Source organism: Dermacentor silvarum, chromosome 1 (assembly GCF_013339745.2).
Source record: "Dermacentor silvarum isolate Dsil-2018 chromosome 1, BIME_Dsil_1.4, whole genome shotgun sequence".
In the NCBI taxonomy this organism is placed as follows: Eukaryota; Metazoa; Arthropoda; class Arachnida; order Ixodida; family Ixodidae; genus Dermacentor; species Dermacentor silvarum.
In genome coordinates, this window is record NC_051154.1 from 173,555,582 (window position 1) to 173,573,853 (window position 18,272).

At 51.0% G+C, this 18,272-nt stretch overlaps 2 protein-coding genes across 2 annotated transcripts in view; both read right to left on the reverse strand.

The window, feature by feature from the left end:
- LOC119436399 (outer mitochondrial transmembrane helix translocase-like) overlaps window positions 1-18,272 on the reverse strand; it is a 139,801-nt gene that overhangs the window by 27,357 nt on the left and 94,172 nt on the right. The gene's annotated exons all lie outside the window — the stretch shown is intronic.
- Window positions 1-18,272, reverse strand: part of LOC119436400 (outer mitochondrial transmembrane helix translocase-like) — a 61,577-nt gene that overhangs the window by 27,003 nt on the left and 16,302 nt on the right. The window lies entirely within an intron of this gene.

Genomic DNA, 18,272 nt, shown 5'->3' on the forward strand with positions numbered 1-18,272 from the left:
CATAACCTCCGAATTCCTCATCATGGCTAACAACACAACCAGGCAGCAAGAGAATCTCACAATATGGCAGTGTAATGCCGTATCACTACACGACAAACACACAACACTAACACAATACATCAAGACGGCATAGTTCCACCGACCACATCTGCTTGCACAGAGGTGGGGAAGCGACCGCGACCCATAGAGGGTTACTGCTTATACACGGACCCGGATCACCAAATGGTGGCAATGCTGGCTTGAAAAGACCTTGCGATCATCAGCGCCGCGGCACCAGGAGTACAAATTCAGCACCAAATTTGAACAATCTGGCCAGTGAAGAAGGGACGACCAAAGTGCCTCTTGGCTAACATCTACAGTTCACCCAGAGACCAAGAAGCCGACTTAACACCATTACCTAACCACGTACCCCCCAACTCGTGCGACGTGGTAGGCTAATTATCCTCGGAGACTTCAACGCCTGGCATTCAGGGTGGGGTTACAAGAGAGACACGGCGAAAGGCTCCAACATTCACAGAAGGACACAGACACACAAACTTGTAGCAGTAGCAGCATCGGCGTCACATGAGAATTACGTAGATGCTCCCGTCTGCACTGACACGAGCGGCTGGCACGCACAGCACAGGCTAGCATTCCGAGACAGATTAAAGATGCTACGCTATGTGATCAGTTGTCGGTTTTTCCTCTCCCGCGAGAGCACTGAGACTTTACCGTCTACGTGGCTGCTCGTCGCCACAGTTTGGTGACCTCGTATGCAATACTGCCATATGCTCCTGTGGTAGAGACGACCAAGGACCAGACCAACGCTATGAGAGCTCAAGGCCAGAACCCTTCGAGGAACGCGGTGAGCCCTCCAGTTCGGTCATCGCCATCCGCCTCCCACAGTACTGAGACCAGCATCTTTCGGCGTGGTTTCTTCAGGCCAAATCACAATTTCAAGTCGCTGGTATCCGCTCTCAAGCCTCAAAGTTTCATTACGCCGTTGCAGCGCTCTCGCCCCCGCCATTGACGAAGTGGCAGATTTGTTGAACGCCCCATTGTCTATTGCCGCCTATGACGATCTCAAGGCAGCCCTGCTACAGCGCACAGCATCTTCACAGCGTTCTCGCATCCAGAAGCTTCTGTCCGCTGAAGAACTCAGCGACCGACGCTCAAGTCAACTTCTTCGCCGAATGAGGCAGCTGCTCGGAGAAAACGCGAGATCGATCGACGACACGCTGTTGCACGTATTGTTTTTGCAACGACTCCCGGCTAAATGCAGATCGTCCTGGCGGGCAGCCTCTACCATGGATCTACGGACTTGCTGCTTGGCCAACAAAGTCATGGAAGTAGCCTACCCAACCATCGCAGCCACGAATCGTCTCCGGGGTGACATACAAAATGCCGTTGCGAACTCTTCCTGCTCTTTCGGCAGTGCAAGCTGTGCTCGACTCCTTGTGTGAGCGCCTGGAACGCACCAGCTGTGGAGCGGCACATCGCTGCACGTCATCTCAATGCCCACCGCAGCCGTAGTTCCAGCAAATCAAGACGCCGGGCAGCACGATGAAACATCAACTACAACACCTGGCGTTTGCTACTACCACCACCGTTTTGGAAACGACGCTCGTCACTGTCGGCGTCCCTGCGCTTGGCAGGGAAACAGGCGGCTGGCCTCTAACGGCGACGAAGTGGTTCCGGCCCAACACACAGTCGCCTTTCTACGTGACGGACAGAGTTACGGGACAACGGTTCCTTAGTCGACACAGGAGCTGACATCAGCATTCTCCCGTCCACCACTCCGACCGAAAAGCGACACCTGTGTCGTTTTTGCAAGCCGTCAACGGCACCAGGATTCCAGTTTTTCTCGTCACGCTCCGTCATGCTAAACCTAGGCCTTCGACGAGCGGTTCTGCGGATTTTCCTGGTTGCAGATGTCCGTCGTGCAGTCATTGGAGCCGACTTCTGCACAACTACGGGACTCCTTGTCGACGGCATCAACGACGCCGTCTCATCGACTCCGTGACCCAGCTATCCGTTCCGGTGTCCCATCATCAGGCACATCGCCGATCGCGCCTATTTCTGCCATGCGAACGAACCTTTCGCCGCGCTCCTACGCGAGTTTCCCACCCTTGACGCGCCTGCCGCACTGGATGCAACCGGGGCAACATGGCGTGTGACATCACATCGCACCTCCGCGAAACCAGTCTATTTCCGACCCCGGCATTTGTCCCCGGAGAAATCAAGATCCCTTTGCCGGAGTTTGAAACACATGCTGCAACTTGGCCTCATTCGCCCTTCCTCCAGTAATTGGGCATCACCCCTTCACATGGTGCCTAAGAAGACGGGAGACTGGTGCCCATGCGGTGATTACCGGGCACTAACCAACGTTAAAGTTCCTGATCGCTACCCTCTACCGAACATTCAGGATTTCACGGTAGATTGCACGGTGTGACGATCTTTTCTAAGATCGATCTCGTCCATGCCTATCATCAACTGCCGGTCGCTGAAGAAGACATTCCCAAGACCGCCATCACCACACCCTTCAGTCTTTTTGAATTTCTCCACACTTTCGGCTTACAGAACGCGGGCCAGTCCATTCAGCATTTCATCGATTCCGTCACCAAAGGCCTGCCTTTCGTTTTGAATACATTGACGACCTTCTCGTCGCAAGCTCGTTCCGCAGAAGAAAATCTTACCACTTGCGGTTGTTGTTTTCACGCCTTGCCAGTAAAGGAATTGTCATCAACGCCGCCAAGAGCGAATTCGGTCAACCCAAACTCGAATTCCTCGGTCATATCTTCGATGCTAACGGCATTCGACCACTGCCGTCCAAGATTCGCGTCATCGAAAACTTTCCCCGACCGCACACATCACCAAGCTTTGCCAATTTCTCGTATTTTGTCAATTTCTACCACCGATTCATCCCGATTGCGCACGACTTATGGCACTCGCTAGATGCTTTGCTGCGTAAACAACCGAAACAAGTGCTTCCAGTGAAATGAAGAGTGGCCACCGACGCTTTCACAAGAGTCAAGTCATGCCCTCGGCGACCGCATTGCTGCTTAGAAAACCCAAAGCCAGACGAGCCCACTGCAATCATGGCCGACTGCTTCAAACACGCCGTTGGTGCCGTTCTGCAACAATCATTGACAATGCGTGGCATCCACTCGCGTTTTTCTCCAAGAAACTGAAGCCTACGCAGTCCCCACTACAGAATTTTCTGCCGGGAATTACTCGCGTTACCTGGCTATCAGACATTTTTGCCCATTTCCTCGAAGGTCGTGCTTTTACTGTCTTGACAGACCATCAAGCCCCTTGTGCACGCAATGAATCGTTCGGCCGTTCCTGTACTGCCCAGCGAGAGTCGAGACCTTCATACATCCCCGAGTTTACGACAACGTTCCGACACCTCAAGGGCACCGACAACATTCCAGCCGACGTTCTGAGTCGTGTCAATGCCGTTTCCACGTTGACGCCGGAGCCTTTCATCATGTCGACTTACTTGCCAGTCCACAGCGTGACTACACCTAACTTCGTACACTCCGGAATTCGTCAACGTCCCTGAAATTGGAGGACGTCGTGACTCCAGATATCGTCTGAGACACTTCTACCGACACGCCTGGACCATACATTCCGGCATCCCTTCGCAGACGTCTATTAGAAACCGTGCACAACCTGTCGCATCTTGACATACGCGCAACACAGAAGCTCCTTTCCAGTCGTTTCGTTTGGCCTCAGCTAAACGCGCAAGTTTGTGATTGGGTTCGCTGCTGTTTGCCGTGTCAACGCTCTAAGATCCAGCGTCATCCCATTCCACCTGCCAAGTCTTTCTTCCACCGGATGCTCGTTTTGACACTGTACACCTGGACCTCGTCAGCCTCTCGCACCTTCGAAAGGTTACTGCTACATACTGACATGCATCAACCGCTGTACACGGTGGCCAGAAGCTACACCTATATCTGACATCTCAGCACCCACTGTTGCCACAGCTTTCGTGTCTACATGGATTGCAAGGTTCGGCTGCCCATGCCCAATAGTTACCGATCTCGGTCGGCAGTTTGACTCGCACTCTTCAACGAGCTACTCAAACACTCGGAACGACATGTTTTCGCACGACTGCTTACAGCCCACAATCCAATGGACTTGTGAACGTTTTCACCGGAATCTCAAGGCCTCCCTTATGGCGCATGAATCGCCGGAGAAGTGGGTTCTGCATTTGCCGCTCGTCTTACTTGGCATCAGAGCCACACTCAAGAGCGACCTAGGTTGCTCCTGTGCTGAGCTAGTCTACGGCACTCACCTATGCCTTCCATGCGATTTCTTTGTTGCCACCACCACAGCACAACACTGCCATCACCTGCCGACTACGTTGCCGAACTGCAAGCCTTCTTCAGCCAGATGCGCCCCGTGCCTACACGTTCGCAAGAAGCAAGGTCTCCACACGTTTCTCCTGCACTCACCTCTGCTACCCACATTTTCGTGCGTAACTGTGCCGTGTGGAAGCCTTTGCAGCTGCACTACTCCAGGCCATATTGTGTTCTCGACGTCGTCCGACAACTTTTGCCGTAAACGTCAACGGCCGATCGGACACAATTTCCCTGGAATGTCTCAAACCCACCTACATTAAAGCACCCGCGCCATCGGCCCCACCAATATGCGATGCAACCCTGCTGCATCTATCGACGCCGCCTCCATCAGTGACACCCAAGACCAACGCCAAGACACGCCGCGTCACGTGGACTTTTCATCGTTCGTCGAACTTTCCTCCTCTCTAGGAGGGGGGGGAGCCGTCTGTAGCGGCAGCAGCATCGGCGTCCCATGAGAATTATTTAGACGTTTGCGTCTGCACGAGGCACGAGTGGCTAGCGTTGGGAGACAGATTAAAAATGCTACGCTAAGTGATCGGTTGTCGGTTTTTCATCTCCCGCGAGAGCCCCGAGACTTTACCAGTCTACGTGGTCGCTCGTCACCACAAACTCTTGCTGATCACGCTGCCAGGCGTCCCTACGAGAGTTGGCAACAGCGTGGCTCGCAATACCACGCCTGACCTAACTTTTGTCAATGACGAAAGAGAGTTACCTGGAGCAACCTGGATGAGAGGCTAGGCAGTGACCATTATATTATAAATGTAACCTGTAACACGGCAAAAGTATGCCAATCCCTGGGGACGGCCAAACTCACTGACTGGAATAAAGTACAGAGTGAAACAGCATCATCAACTTCAACAACCTCTGCAGGAGAATAGAGTGCTTTCTTAAAAAAATCTACAATGCCATCACCAAAGAGTATCAGACCACACCGGAAATGCCGGCGATGGACAACCACCCCACACCTCTGTGAGGCCTGCAGAAGTCTATCAAAGCGTTGGAAGTGACAAACACAACCTGTGGGGATGCGCGACTCTCGCGCGTCTCCTGTGGTCCGGCTTCACCGCGCGACTGAGTGCCGGAGGCGGTCGTAGTGGTTGCAGCGCGTTGCGAGAGATGGCGCGAGTGTCGCGATGCTAACGCCACCGAACGGCGGGGTGACTTGGGAGAGAAAGGTCGAGGGCGCTGCCTCCTTTGGGTTGGAATCGGTAAGCGACGCGGACGTCCCGCGCATGCGCCGATCCACGCGAGACGTCTCGTGTGGCTCGGAGCGGGGCACCGTATGGACGAACACGGATCGTTCGAACGCGCTACCGTTCGCATGACCGTACACGTGAACGACTAGGCGATGGTGTCGCAGCATGGCGAACATATTCGCTCGCTATCGGGTCGCGGTGAGTCGGACTTCCTTGATTTGTCGCGCGCCCGTGTGAATGTTCAATTGGTTGTAATTCGGCTAGTGTGCATTAGTGTATGAAAGGTGCAATAAATGCCCTTTTGATTGTTTGCACTACTGTGTTGTCATTCCTTTGTCCCAAGAGCATGTGTCAGTCCCCACATCTGGCTGCCCAACGTGGGGCTCTTGGGGCATCGGACGATAATTTTAGTTTTCTGCTCGGTTCGAGATGTTTCAATCGAAGCGTAGTCCTAGCGTGGATTTTGATCGCTAGTGTCGGCGGCGTGCTTTCTTGAGCGAGGCGACGGTTGCTGTAGCGTGTTTGAACTTTTCAACATGCTAAGCCCTTTTGCGAGTGTTTTGTTGAAGTACTGTACACTTGTCAGTATGAGAGCCAGTGGTCTGCATCCTGGGAGCAAGGCCTAGCGCCCGCGGAGCATTGGCAAGCCTGAAGCGAGTGAGTACGGAAGCCTCGTGGGTGGTCCGAATTTCTTATGTAAATAGCTTCTTCTATCTCTTTGACTTCGGAAGTCGCGGCTCAGAGAGCCGGGTGGCGCGGGCCACGGGTGCCGCTACGGGCTGACTGGTATTGCGGCCTGGCACCGGGCGCTCCGACACCGTCTGGGACGGTGGGCGCCGTCAACTCGATGCTGTGTGCACCGAGCGGGGTAGGACCACCTCACAGAGCTAACGTCTCCTCGCGGCTGCCAGTTGTGCCCATTTTGGGTGATGTTTTTTTTTTTTGGATGCCGGTTGTCAGGGTAGCGACGCATTAGGCCTAAAGGCCCAACGCATGCACGCGATATTCAAGCGACAGCGACACGACGCGACAGCACACCCTGTCGCGCTGTCGTGTCGCGGCGTGGCAACCACATGAACGCGACATCGCGAAAAAGAGTAGCGCGGATTTACATTGTTGTGCGCAATAAATGTTATCTTGCGCGCGTAAAGAATCTCATTTTTATCAATGTTTTATCTAGACCTAGCTAAAATATGCTATCATCCCCAGTGAAAATCCGTCCCATGCATCCCCAGTGGAACTCCGTCCAATGCCGCCAGCGTAAGGGCCGTGGCGCCATCTGTTGAGTAAAACTTAAAACTTTCTCGCTCTCGGTGGCGTCTCAGGCCTAACAGCGTCAAACAAAACAACCGATCTCAATAATAACGACAAGAGAGCGCGATACTTAGTCTTCAGCTAGCGATGAGGTGAAGCGATGACTGATTGTACTATTTATTTTTGCTGTCACAGCAGAGCAAGTTGCAAGAGCGAATTCAGATCGAAGCGGGCAGACTGATTGCTGCCATGTTGTTGTGCAATCGCTGTCCCCAGCGGATGTCGTCGCGCTGACTTCCGGGCGACAAGCCATATTTCTGGCTGGCCAGAAACCGCGACACGACCAGCGACAGCGACGGATAGCCCTCCGCGACGGCAAAACCTGTCGCTCGTCGCCTCGCTTGTCGCTGTCGCTCGAAATCGCGTGCATGCGGTTGGGCCTTAAGGCTTTACAAAGCCGCCTGCCGCACGCTGAGGGACACAACCTGGTGGACCGTGGTTTTGAGGTGTCGCACTTTGCTTCCCTCATTCTAGTTAGCTCGCACGAATTGAATTACTCGTTCGACTCAAGAAAGCAAGCTTTGTTCACGGGAACTTAGCATCTGAAATGCCACCCGAAATTTTGCTAGCCGAATTGAACATCGTACCACGTGGGCTGCGTTGCCGAATCCTCTCCCTTGCACTACTTTAGTGTTTGTCGAGTGCGTGAGTGTACGCAGCTGGCGGGTCACCCCTGGTTTGCTCTCACCTGCACATCGTCTGGCTGCTGCCCCGGCCTACGAACAGCTACCCAGGCGATGCAGATGCCTGTGGCCAGTTCGGCGCAGCGATTTCGACGGCCGCCTGTGTCCGGCTCGTTACCCTCGGCGGCTGGGAAAAGAGCTGGCAGTCACCACCGGCTACAGCAGCTCTCGCCGGCAGGGCGCGTCGGCGCGAGCGACGCTTGCTCGTGCCGACTTCTGCGTCGCCGTTTCCGGAGTCCTGTGCTGGAGTCGTGCCATCGAATCTGCAGAGCTGATGCTGTGACCAACGGACGCCAGCGGTGAACCCCAGAGACAATGTCGGCTCACATGTTGTGGATAACGTGTGGACATTTCCTCGGCGGCGCCACTGTCGCATGTACTAACTTTTGTTCGCGACGCGCGCGTTGATAGACCTTGTGACATGTTTCGCCGGAGTTTGTGTAGTGATTTAAGGTTGGGGGGATGTGGGGATGCGCGACTCTCACGCATCTCCTGTGGTCCGGCTTCACCGCGCGGCTGGGTGCCGGAGGCGGTCGTAGTGGTTGCGGCGCATTGCGAAAGATGGCGCAAGTGTCGCGATGATAACGCCACCGACCGGCGGGGTGACTTGGGAGAGAAAGGTCGAGGGCGCTGCCTCTTTGGGTTGGGATCGGTAAGCGACGCGGACGTCCCGCGCATGCGCCGATCCACGCGAGACGTGTCGCGTGGCTCGGAGCGGGGCACCGGTATGGACGAACACGGATCGTTCGAACGCTACCGTTCGCGTGACCGTACACGTGAACGACTAGGCGATGGTGTCACAGCATGGGGCGAACATATTCGCTCGCTATCGGGTCGCGGTGAGTCGGACTTCCTTGATTTGTCGCGCGCCCGTGTGAATGTTCAATTGGTTGTAATTCGGCTAGTGTGCATTAGTGTATGAAGGTGCAAAAAGTCCTTTTGATTATTTGCACTACTGTGTTGTTGTTCCTTTGTCCCAAGAGCATGTGTCAGTCCCCACAAACCTCAAACTCCAACGCCGGATAGACCAACTGGCAGAAGAAGCCAAGGCCTACGCCATAGAGCTCATAACAACAACTGGCGAAGTTCTTGCGACTCCCTACGAGGCACCCTGCGCAGCAAGAAAACTTGGGCTATCCTCCGTTGCATGCTGGACCCATCCGGCACAGGTACGCAAGCGAATGTCATGAGGAAAGTCATCAGAGATACCTAGGCACAGAAGACGAGGTCATCCAACTACTAAAGAACACTTACACCGGAGAAGCACAGATGCCTTCATCTAGCACCAGAAACTATCACGGCCAATAAAATGGAGGTCTGGATGCCCCCATCACCTTTGCAGAACTCTACGCTGCTGCTCAGGCATTCAAGAAGAACACGACACCAGGCCCTGATCAAATTACTAATGTGATGCTGAGAAACCTGAGTGACTTGGCCATCCAACAGCTAACCGCTTTCTTTAACGACACGGTATGGAAACCCCACGGCCGACTACCCTTGAAATGGAAAATGGCAAATGTTATTCTAATACCAAAGCCAGGAAAACCGTGTGAACTAGGCCAACTACGACCCATTTCGCTATCCTCCTGTCTGGGCAAGCTTTTTGAGCGAGTCTTCCTCACCAGACTCAAGAGACACATAGAGCAAAACGATCTGGTTCCAGCCACAATGCTTGGCTTCAGGAGAGGGTATCGGCCCAAGACGTCTTCCTACTGCTGAAAGACAAAGTCCTGAACCCCCCATTGGGAAGTCCAGACAGGATCTTGCTCGCAAAGACTTTTGAGCAACTGCACCACCCATATTGGGATAGGTACAACATGCTCACTCCCATATGACCTACGGGATGGGGCACACCTCAAGGCTCTATACTATCACCACTCCTATTCAACATCGGCCTACATAAACCGGCACTACAACTGGAGGAGCACAGAGATCTCAGGTGCGCCATATACGCAGATGACATCACGCTATGGGCCATTCGAGGTTCGTACGGCAACTGGCAAGACATCCTCCAAAGAGCCATTAATTGTCCAGACCTTCACGAAACAAACGGGCATGAAATGCACCCTGGTCAAGTCGGCATACCTACACATTAGACCCAAGCATACACAAGCGAACAGAGCACCAACCCTACAACTCTTTCTTGATGGGGAACCCATCCAGAGGACAGCAAACATGCGGGTTCTCGGATGCACCTACAAGAAACAGGCAGCGTTTCCATCGCGCTCTCCAAACTCAAACGCACGGTAAGCAGCATCACTGAGAGGGAATGACGGAGGCAGACACCTTGCGATTGGAGCAAGCCTTCGTCATTAGTCGTATAACTCATGCACTGCCCTTTCAAGCCACGCGCTGCACCGAGACCGACAGGTGGACAAATTGATTCGAATCGCCTGTAAGGCGGCGCTCGGTCTTCCGGCGAGCACAAGCACAGAGCACCTCCGGGAGCTAGGGCTGACCAATACATATGAAGAGCTCGCAGCAGCCACGATCATCGCCTAGCGAGAGCGCCTTAACGTGACGCCCCAGGGACGTTGTCTATTATGACGCCTGCACTACCCCCTGGTGTCGCAATTCTTTCGGGGACGAGACTCAACTGATACCACTCGCTCTGCGAAGATACTGTGTATACATGTATATATGTGGATACATGTGTATCCCATCCCACACAACTGCACCCGACATACTCCACGCACGACGAAGACAAGCCAGGGCGACAGCCCTGCTACAGAGGCAGGACCATCCGGACATGTATTTCGCAGATGCAAGTCTCTACCTCGCACAACAACACAAACCCCCGCTTTCATGGCAGTCGCGCAAATAGGCACGTATGGTCGCGGCTGCGTCCTTGTGCACCTCGTCCAGCACAACGGCAGACGCCGCGGCCAATCGGCACACGTACTAACCGACTCTTAGGATGCATGCCGACTATACATGCGAGGAGTTCTGCGGGCCAGCGTTGTGCATATCCTGGGGCCAAGACTCGCACAAGACCATAGGATCACATGGTGCCCGGCACACGCTGGAGTGGACAGCGATGAATGGGTGGACAGCCTGGGTCGAGATACGACACGCCGAGCAGCGGATCACTCCGCCCTAACGGAGCCCCCCACATCCGGCACGCCATGAGAAATACTGGAGATGCAAAGACTCGGCTGACAAACAAAGGCTCCTCCCCATCCCAAGCTCAACAGGGGGCAGACAAGGGACTGGCGCCAACTACAGACAAACACCTTTCCTCACTTGTACAGGCTATACAAGTTGTACCCCGACAGACACAAAGACAAATGTCCAGGCCTGGTGTAAAGGCACCCCGACACTCCAGCACATCACATACGAATGCCCGAGGCACCCGACACACGCCGTCTCGCTGCTAATCACGAACACACTCGTTACCTGGTTGTGGGAGGCGACTCACCGAACTGGACTTGGGAAGCAGCAGGCGACCCTCGATCAGGCCCGGCGAGCCGCAGAAGCCAGTGAGGCCCTCGAATAGGAGCTCCACCCATAGACATCAATCAGATGTTTGATTCAGTTGTTCTCTCCGAGTGTGCCTCTCCGTTATGCAGATGTCGCGGCTAGGCCGGACCGCAGCCCGCCATGCAGTCATACCAGCAGCCACCTCATACAACGCGACTTATTACATGGATGGGACAACCCCCAGCAAACCGTTGGCGTACTTCTGACACCGGCCCATATGCTTTGCGTGCAGCTATGCCGCTCACGTCGCTCGTTATTGTAATCGCGTTCAGCGCCTAGCGCCACATAAGCCAGGACAAACCAGTTCAACCGTCCATATTACGACCCCCCTTTGCAACTGTTCGCCGTTCACCGTCTCCACGCCATCGCTCAGTGTTGCCGATACGACCCCGTCCCTAATTCAGGACGAGGAAAACTAATTGGTGTAGTCTAAGAGGCAAGGGCTGTAGTGCCGTCGAAACATGGAAGTCCTCAACGTAGTCCTTCAAACGTGATCGAAGTGTTTGTAGATGGTGATCGCGCATCTGCATCATGGACACAGGAGCCACTGTACTGTTATAGACGCTATGCTTTGCTGCCTACTTCGGGATGTCACGACACCCCTTCTGGACTGTCCCTCCGCACAGCCAGTGCTCAGCATTTACCCCTTAGCGCCTTGCACTGCTCATGTTGTTATGGACGACATTCTATACGTTTTGACTAGAATTAAACAGCATCGTCAATTTGTTCTTGAAGCGTTAATGCACGAATATCCTTGCCTTTCCTTGCTTCTCTCTCTCTCTCTACTCCTGTAAACACATGCAACTATGTGGAAAGCCAGCACACATTGTATTTATAAATTGTATAGATAAACATTAACAAAAGCAAATCAAATTATGTCGTGAAGTGAGCCAGTTGCATCCATTCCTGCGAATGACAGCATTCTTTTTAATGTGGACCGTTCTTGCACTTTCACAGCTAATCAAGTGTTCGGATGTATCACGAGGCATAAGCCATGCCCAACAAGAGAGAAGCAAGGTTGCTTATAAGTTTGCAATTACATGTACTATTACTGCATGAACTTTTATAATCATATTCTATCATTACTGCCTCTATAATTATCACATGTCATTACTGCCTTTATAATTAAGTATCATGCAGCTTGCAAGATACCAAAGACAGCGTAACACTTGTGTACTTAATTTTCTTTTTGCTGCAGATGCAGCTTTCAGATGCAGCTGCTTACTGATTTATTCCATGGTGTGATTTAATGCTATGTGTGTGCATACTCCCCAAAATCCTACTTAGCCAGGCTCACACGAACTCAGCCTCGCGGTTCGGTCCAAATTTTAGTGGGCTGACTCAAGTTCACTGACCCACGGTTCGGTCCAAATTTTAGTGGGCTGACTCAAGTTCACTGACCTATGAGATTCATCATCATCATCAGAGAGCTAACAGGGATAGCCGATATTCTAGTGGACTTGAGAGAAAAAAATGGAGCTGGGCAGGCCATGTAATGCGTAGGATGGATAACCGGTGGTCCATTAGAGTTACAAAATGGATACCAGAGAAGGGAAGTGCAGTCGAGGACAACAGAAAACTAGGTGGGGTGATGAAGTTAGAAATTTGCAGGCACAAGTTGGAATCAGCTAGCGCAAGACAGGGGTAATAGGAGATCTCGGGGAGAGGCCTTGGTCCTGCAGTGGACATAAATATAGGCTGATGATGATGTAACATTACATGACATTAATGTTGCAACCTATGCAGTGCATAGCAAACATTGCATAGGAGTTCATGTTGCATCACATAAAAATAAGGAGAACTGTACACATTGCAGTTAGCTTTTTAGAACTGACTGTTACATGAAGCTTTTCCAATACTGTTGGCTATCTAACCATTGCTGGGTGACCATGTTTAGTACATTTCAATGCAAAGTTGGATATACGGCTGTGTGCAATATATCAAAACAATATTCAGTACAGGAGACCCACCATAGTCACAGGTTTCGCTGATTTCCATCTTCACAGTAGTGGAAGGGCTCTGAACTTTTCATTCGTAAATATTTGGAAAGTTAATTAACAAGATTTGGTGATTGGCCGATTCTACATTTCGATGTATCGTGCAAATAATGTCCGCCTTTAGAGCAGCCCAACTCAAAGAGTAATATCTTTCTTCATGCCAATGTGATTTTATTGTTCGTGTGAAGCTTAAAGAAAAAACACCGCCCAAGCACTCCGACAGATGGTTAACCAGCGAAGCTTAAACGTGCGTCCCCGGTGTTTAGCAGTGGTATAATCCCCGACGCTGTATTGAAGCGTTTCTCAATTATTGGTTACATCTTGCGTTTCTAGTGGAACGCAAGCGCCAATGACGGGCGGATGCTGCTAACCACGACGCCGAGCTAACTCGAGATATTGAACGCATGCGACAACGGCGAGCCGAGAGACAGCGCTGCAGCAGAGCAGCGTCAACGTGACAATGGCGGGAACGCGTTCGCCGAGCCAACGCCCGCTTTCAGCAGGAGTTTCTTGATGGCACTTTGGCTTCGGCTACAACGAAACGTCCAGTTGAAATCGCGAAGTGAATGCAAGCGCCAATGTGGGCGGATGCTGCTAACCACGATGCCGAGCTAACTCGAGATATCAACGCATGCGTACAACGGCGAGCCGAGGAGCCGGCGTTGCGGGCAGAGCAGGTACGACGCAGAGACATCACTAACGGCGCTGCCAAGGCGCGCGCGCTTGGGTGCGACGTAGAGAATGACGTAACTGACGGTGTAGCCAATGGAGACTTTAGCGAAATATGGACGAACGTTTTTCGTTTCGCCTAGCCATATACAGCTTTCACTGTAAAATGCTTACATCACTGCAAGTACAACAATCAAACATAATACAAACAGATGCGCATAATAAGATGCCACGAACGCTAAATACATGTAAAGAGAATCGCACTTTGGCCAAGTTGGCTGCCTCTATGAAAAAAAGCACAGGCCACATGCAATGAGGAGTGCAATGAGGCCGCACATGGTCATGCTGCTCGCCAAGTCCATGGGCTATAGGCGAAACATACGTGGAACCTAGCAGTTACCGCGAGGTAGCAGCTACGGATGCTGGCGCAATCCGAGCCGGCCACTTAACCACTCTAGACAAGTGTGTTCAGTGTGTACTTGTACTTAGACACTTTTATTGTCTATATGTTGAAGCTTTAATGTGGTCTTCTAAAAAATTTTGGCTTCTGAAGCTTGCTAAGCTAAACAGTTTCATTCCATTGTTGTTCATGAAGAAAGCTCATATAAAAGCTTTAGAGAAATTTTCAATGCTTAACGCTTTTGCCTCAGAAGAATACGCAGTATACAAATGACATTCAAGCAGCTTTTGAACAGCAAGAAAAGGAATCATGTCCCTTGCTTTGAGCATTGTGTTAACGCAGGCAATTCAAGCAGGCATACGATTTTGCTAATACAATCCGTTCGGGAATACCAGTGTACCTTGAGGCTTTCCTTGCACTTTCTTATTTGGTTGATTACACATTCTAATTTGGTTGATTAATCTAGTTTGAAATGGGTCCTATTAGCACGCTCTAACATTGGTCTAATACAGGTTAAGTACACGACTAGCTTAACAGATTGAGATGCTTGCTTATATTTCCAGTGAAGGAACCATAACAACTGCTCCAGTTTGCATAGCTTTCTGTTATACTGGGGTTTTCAGCCCCACTTTAAGATAATGTGCTGAAGCAGGTAGAAACAGACGCATGTCAACGAGATTGGCCGATAGTTCCGATAGCTTTGTACTTAATGCTTGCCCCTACTAATGCAAAATTCTAACGCTCTATTTTGTTATTAAACAAACAAATGTGCTCCTAACAACGTATTTAATGTTTGCTGTGGGGCTACACTGCTGCACTACGTGCTACAGCATATTGATTTAAGCTTCTTGATTCAGATTCACAGTATATACTAACAGCACGAGACACGGAGAAAATAGATAATGCCCACGTCTGTTAGAATAGTATGATGCTATGTACACAAGTGACTGAGTGACTGCAGCTCCTAAAACATTTTAGTGTCAGCTTTTACGCCTTCCGAAATATTCAGCGAGGACGTCTATACATAATTACAGTACAAGCTCTGCAACAGACGAAGCAGGCTAGCGCGAAGATTGAAGTTCTCAACAAATTTGATTCCACGTTCAGTAATCCCACACAGATCATTTGCGGCTTCCTTGAGGAGCAGAGGTGAGCTTTTGGGTTGGTGCTTGCCGCTACGTTTGGTGCAAGTATATGGCTAGGAGCAGGCACCGCTAATGCACAATTACAGTCCATATACATGCATCATTTCTTCAGAAGCCAACGCTAAGCAGGCATAGCACGAGGGTCTCTCGGTACTGACATGATGACTTCGATGCAGCCGAATTCTGAATACTGCATATGCACTGAGGAGAATATATGGGCTTGTTGATAGGTCCTCTTGTAAGCAAAGAATTCGGTCGCTGTACTATATCGACACTATATCCCTACATTTGAAATTACTAGCTGAGTGAGTTGGTAGCTGATCTGGGCCGATATTTTTGTAGCGATGCCTTTCCGGTGCTAATGCCTTTTCGCGGTTGGTAAGTGGTCAGAGCGATGGTCTGCTCACGTTATCAACGGGATCAGCCGGTCGTGAGCAGTGGATGATAAGACTAATATAGAATAAAGCATAACGCATCGCTACAAAATACCGGCCCAGAAGCACAACTAAGAAGCCCAAATCAGGACAGAACAGAAATAAGGAAGCTATTTTTACTACTGCAATAACAATTATAAGGACACTCCAGGCAAATTTCCGCAGTCATCGTCGTTCCGAAGAAAGGCGACTCGATCTCGCGAGCGCACAGTCTTTTATTGCGGGCAAGGCACCAGGGGATGGGGGCTCTATTCCGGCGGCAGCTGCGTGTGGTGTGACTGAGCACAGCCGCACAAGTCTTACTTGAAAGCGATCTGCGATGAGTACAGAATCTAAATGTGCCGAGGGCTGATAGCTTCGTGTGCGCTGTGTTCTTGCTGCATAGTTTGCTTTGATGCGAGAGGCAGCACGAAAGTAAATTCGCTCACTGCTGTTGCCGCACTCTGTTGTCATCGAGTGAGATGGGTTCACGTTTGCCTGTGCATGCGTGACACCATGCTTGTTCATTTCGTTAGGAAGCAAATGTTTGTTTATAAGTTTATGTGGCCGATAAGACTACTATACTTACTTTGTATAGCTGTGTAATAATTTATTATCACAATCGAAACTGGAACTTTTGTGGCCTTCACAGTTAAAGATGGAATAGCATCTGTGTTGTGTGCCTTGTGCGGTCTGTGTCTACTTCCTTGTCCCATTTTGGCAATTTTTTTTACATGTCCAGGCTGCCGTAGTAATAACATGTGCCTTACACACTTGTCGATATACCGCTGAGCAACTGCGAAAAAAGCGCGTCAAGCAGATGTGCATCGTGTGTGAGCATAATTACATAAATAAAGATTATTCTGATAGCAATTATATTGACACTCGAGCCAAATTTCTGTCGTCATCACCGTGAGGTTCCGTATAAAGTCCAAGCGCAATAAAATCACAGCCATGGGGCGTATGCTCTAGTTTCGAGGGAGAGCATGCAAGCGCGAGTCAAGAAAGATGGTGGCTTGATGCACAGGGTCTCCTTGTGTTCGCAAGAAAGGGGGGGGGGGGGTGAGCTCGCGCGAGAGGCAAGGGGCAGGTTAGTGCACGTGTCCTGTTTTAGTCTGGCCGCAGGGGACGCATGGCGTGGCTGAGCGCAGCAGCCCCGCCATGCGTCCTATCTTGGAGATACCGTATAGACTTATGTAAAGCCCACACTTTTCTTTCACAATTGTTACGAAGTGTGGCCCTTATACCGGACCGACGGTTCGGTCCTGTGTAAAGGTTGCTACTAGGTGGTGAAAAGATGGCTCTCGCCATCTAGTAGCGGCACACAGAAGTGCACAGCGCACGAAAATTTGCTTACGCACGCACAGCATCGAGGCACTGAACGCGATTGCTTCTCCTTTTGAGAATGCTTTCTCCAAATTCTGGGCTGACAAGTTGTGGTGTGGCCCTTACACAAGTTTATATGGTACTGTGTGGTGAGCGCAAAGTGTAGGCAAGCAGATATGGCTGACAGCTTCATGTGTGGTGTTCTCGCGCACCTAGTTTCCGTTGAAGCGAGAGGCAGCATGAAGGGGAATTTGCTAGCAACTGCTGCTGCTCTTCATCCCACCAGCATTGAGACAGCGAGTGTTCGTGGTCATCAAGTGAGACCTGTTGATGTCTACCATGAGTGGGTGACACGCTTGTTAATTGAATTAGCAAGTGATTGTTTGCTGCAATTTACAAACTTTTTTGCGTGTAGTTGTCTAATACTTTCCTATTGCTGTCAATGCCTTGCTTTTTGGGCAAAACTGCATCGGCACCAGTAGGCCACCATGCTGGGCGGCAAGCTGTCGCAAAATGCTTGCAGTCTGTATGCTCGTACTAGACACCTCTTCGGCAAGTTTAGGCGAGATCGTGCACACGGACTAACTGCTGGCCGCAGTACAGGAGATCGAATTCATGGGCAATCCAATGGGAACTACAGCAAGCTTGCCCACTATATGCTTGCACTTACTGGACAGAATGGTGCAGAAAGAAAGCTCCAAACTAACAAAATCGTGCGCAATGCACATCAGGCTGCGTGACTGACTAGCAACAGGTGAACGCAAAAAGCCCCTGCGGCCACGACCATTGCATTATTTTAAGTAGAAACTATTTCAACGAAATGCAACACAAAACAAAATTAGGCGAATTCTTTGTACCGATGGCATTGTAAAAAGCAACGAAAATTATTTTTTACTGCAAAGGTTCTCTTTTTTTCTTTGTCTTCCCAATTATTCGTATAATCGGAGCAGATGTGTGTTGGCGCAGGTCTGGCGCAATACCTGCGATAAACAAAAATTTGGTGCAGCATTTCCTTCACGGAGCAGCACTTCCATTTTTGCCTCATGCAATCCCCCTTCGGGCACCCTCTCACTCCAGTCTTCCGAGCTGCTGAAGCTTCCTCGCGCGACATGGCAGATACTTCAAAGGCCCACAATGAGTTGGACATGGGAGCAGAGGGACCTCTGCTCCCACAACTTTTCGAGCTCAGTGAGCTCATCACAATGAGATGCAGGAACACACTCGGTGAAATCAACCAAATGTACTTGTAATACTTGTATCACCGCATGACATTGTGTCGAAGGAGGCGGAAAACGGAACAGAA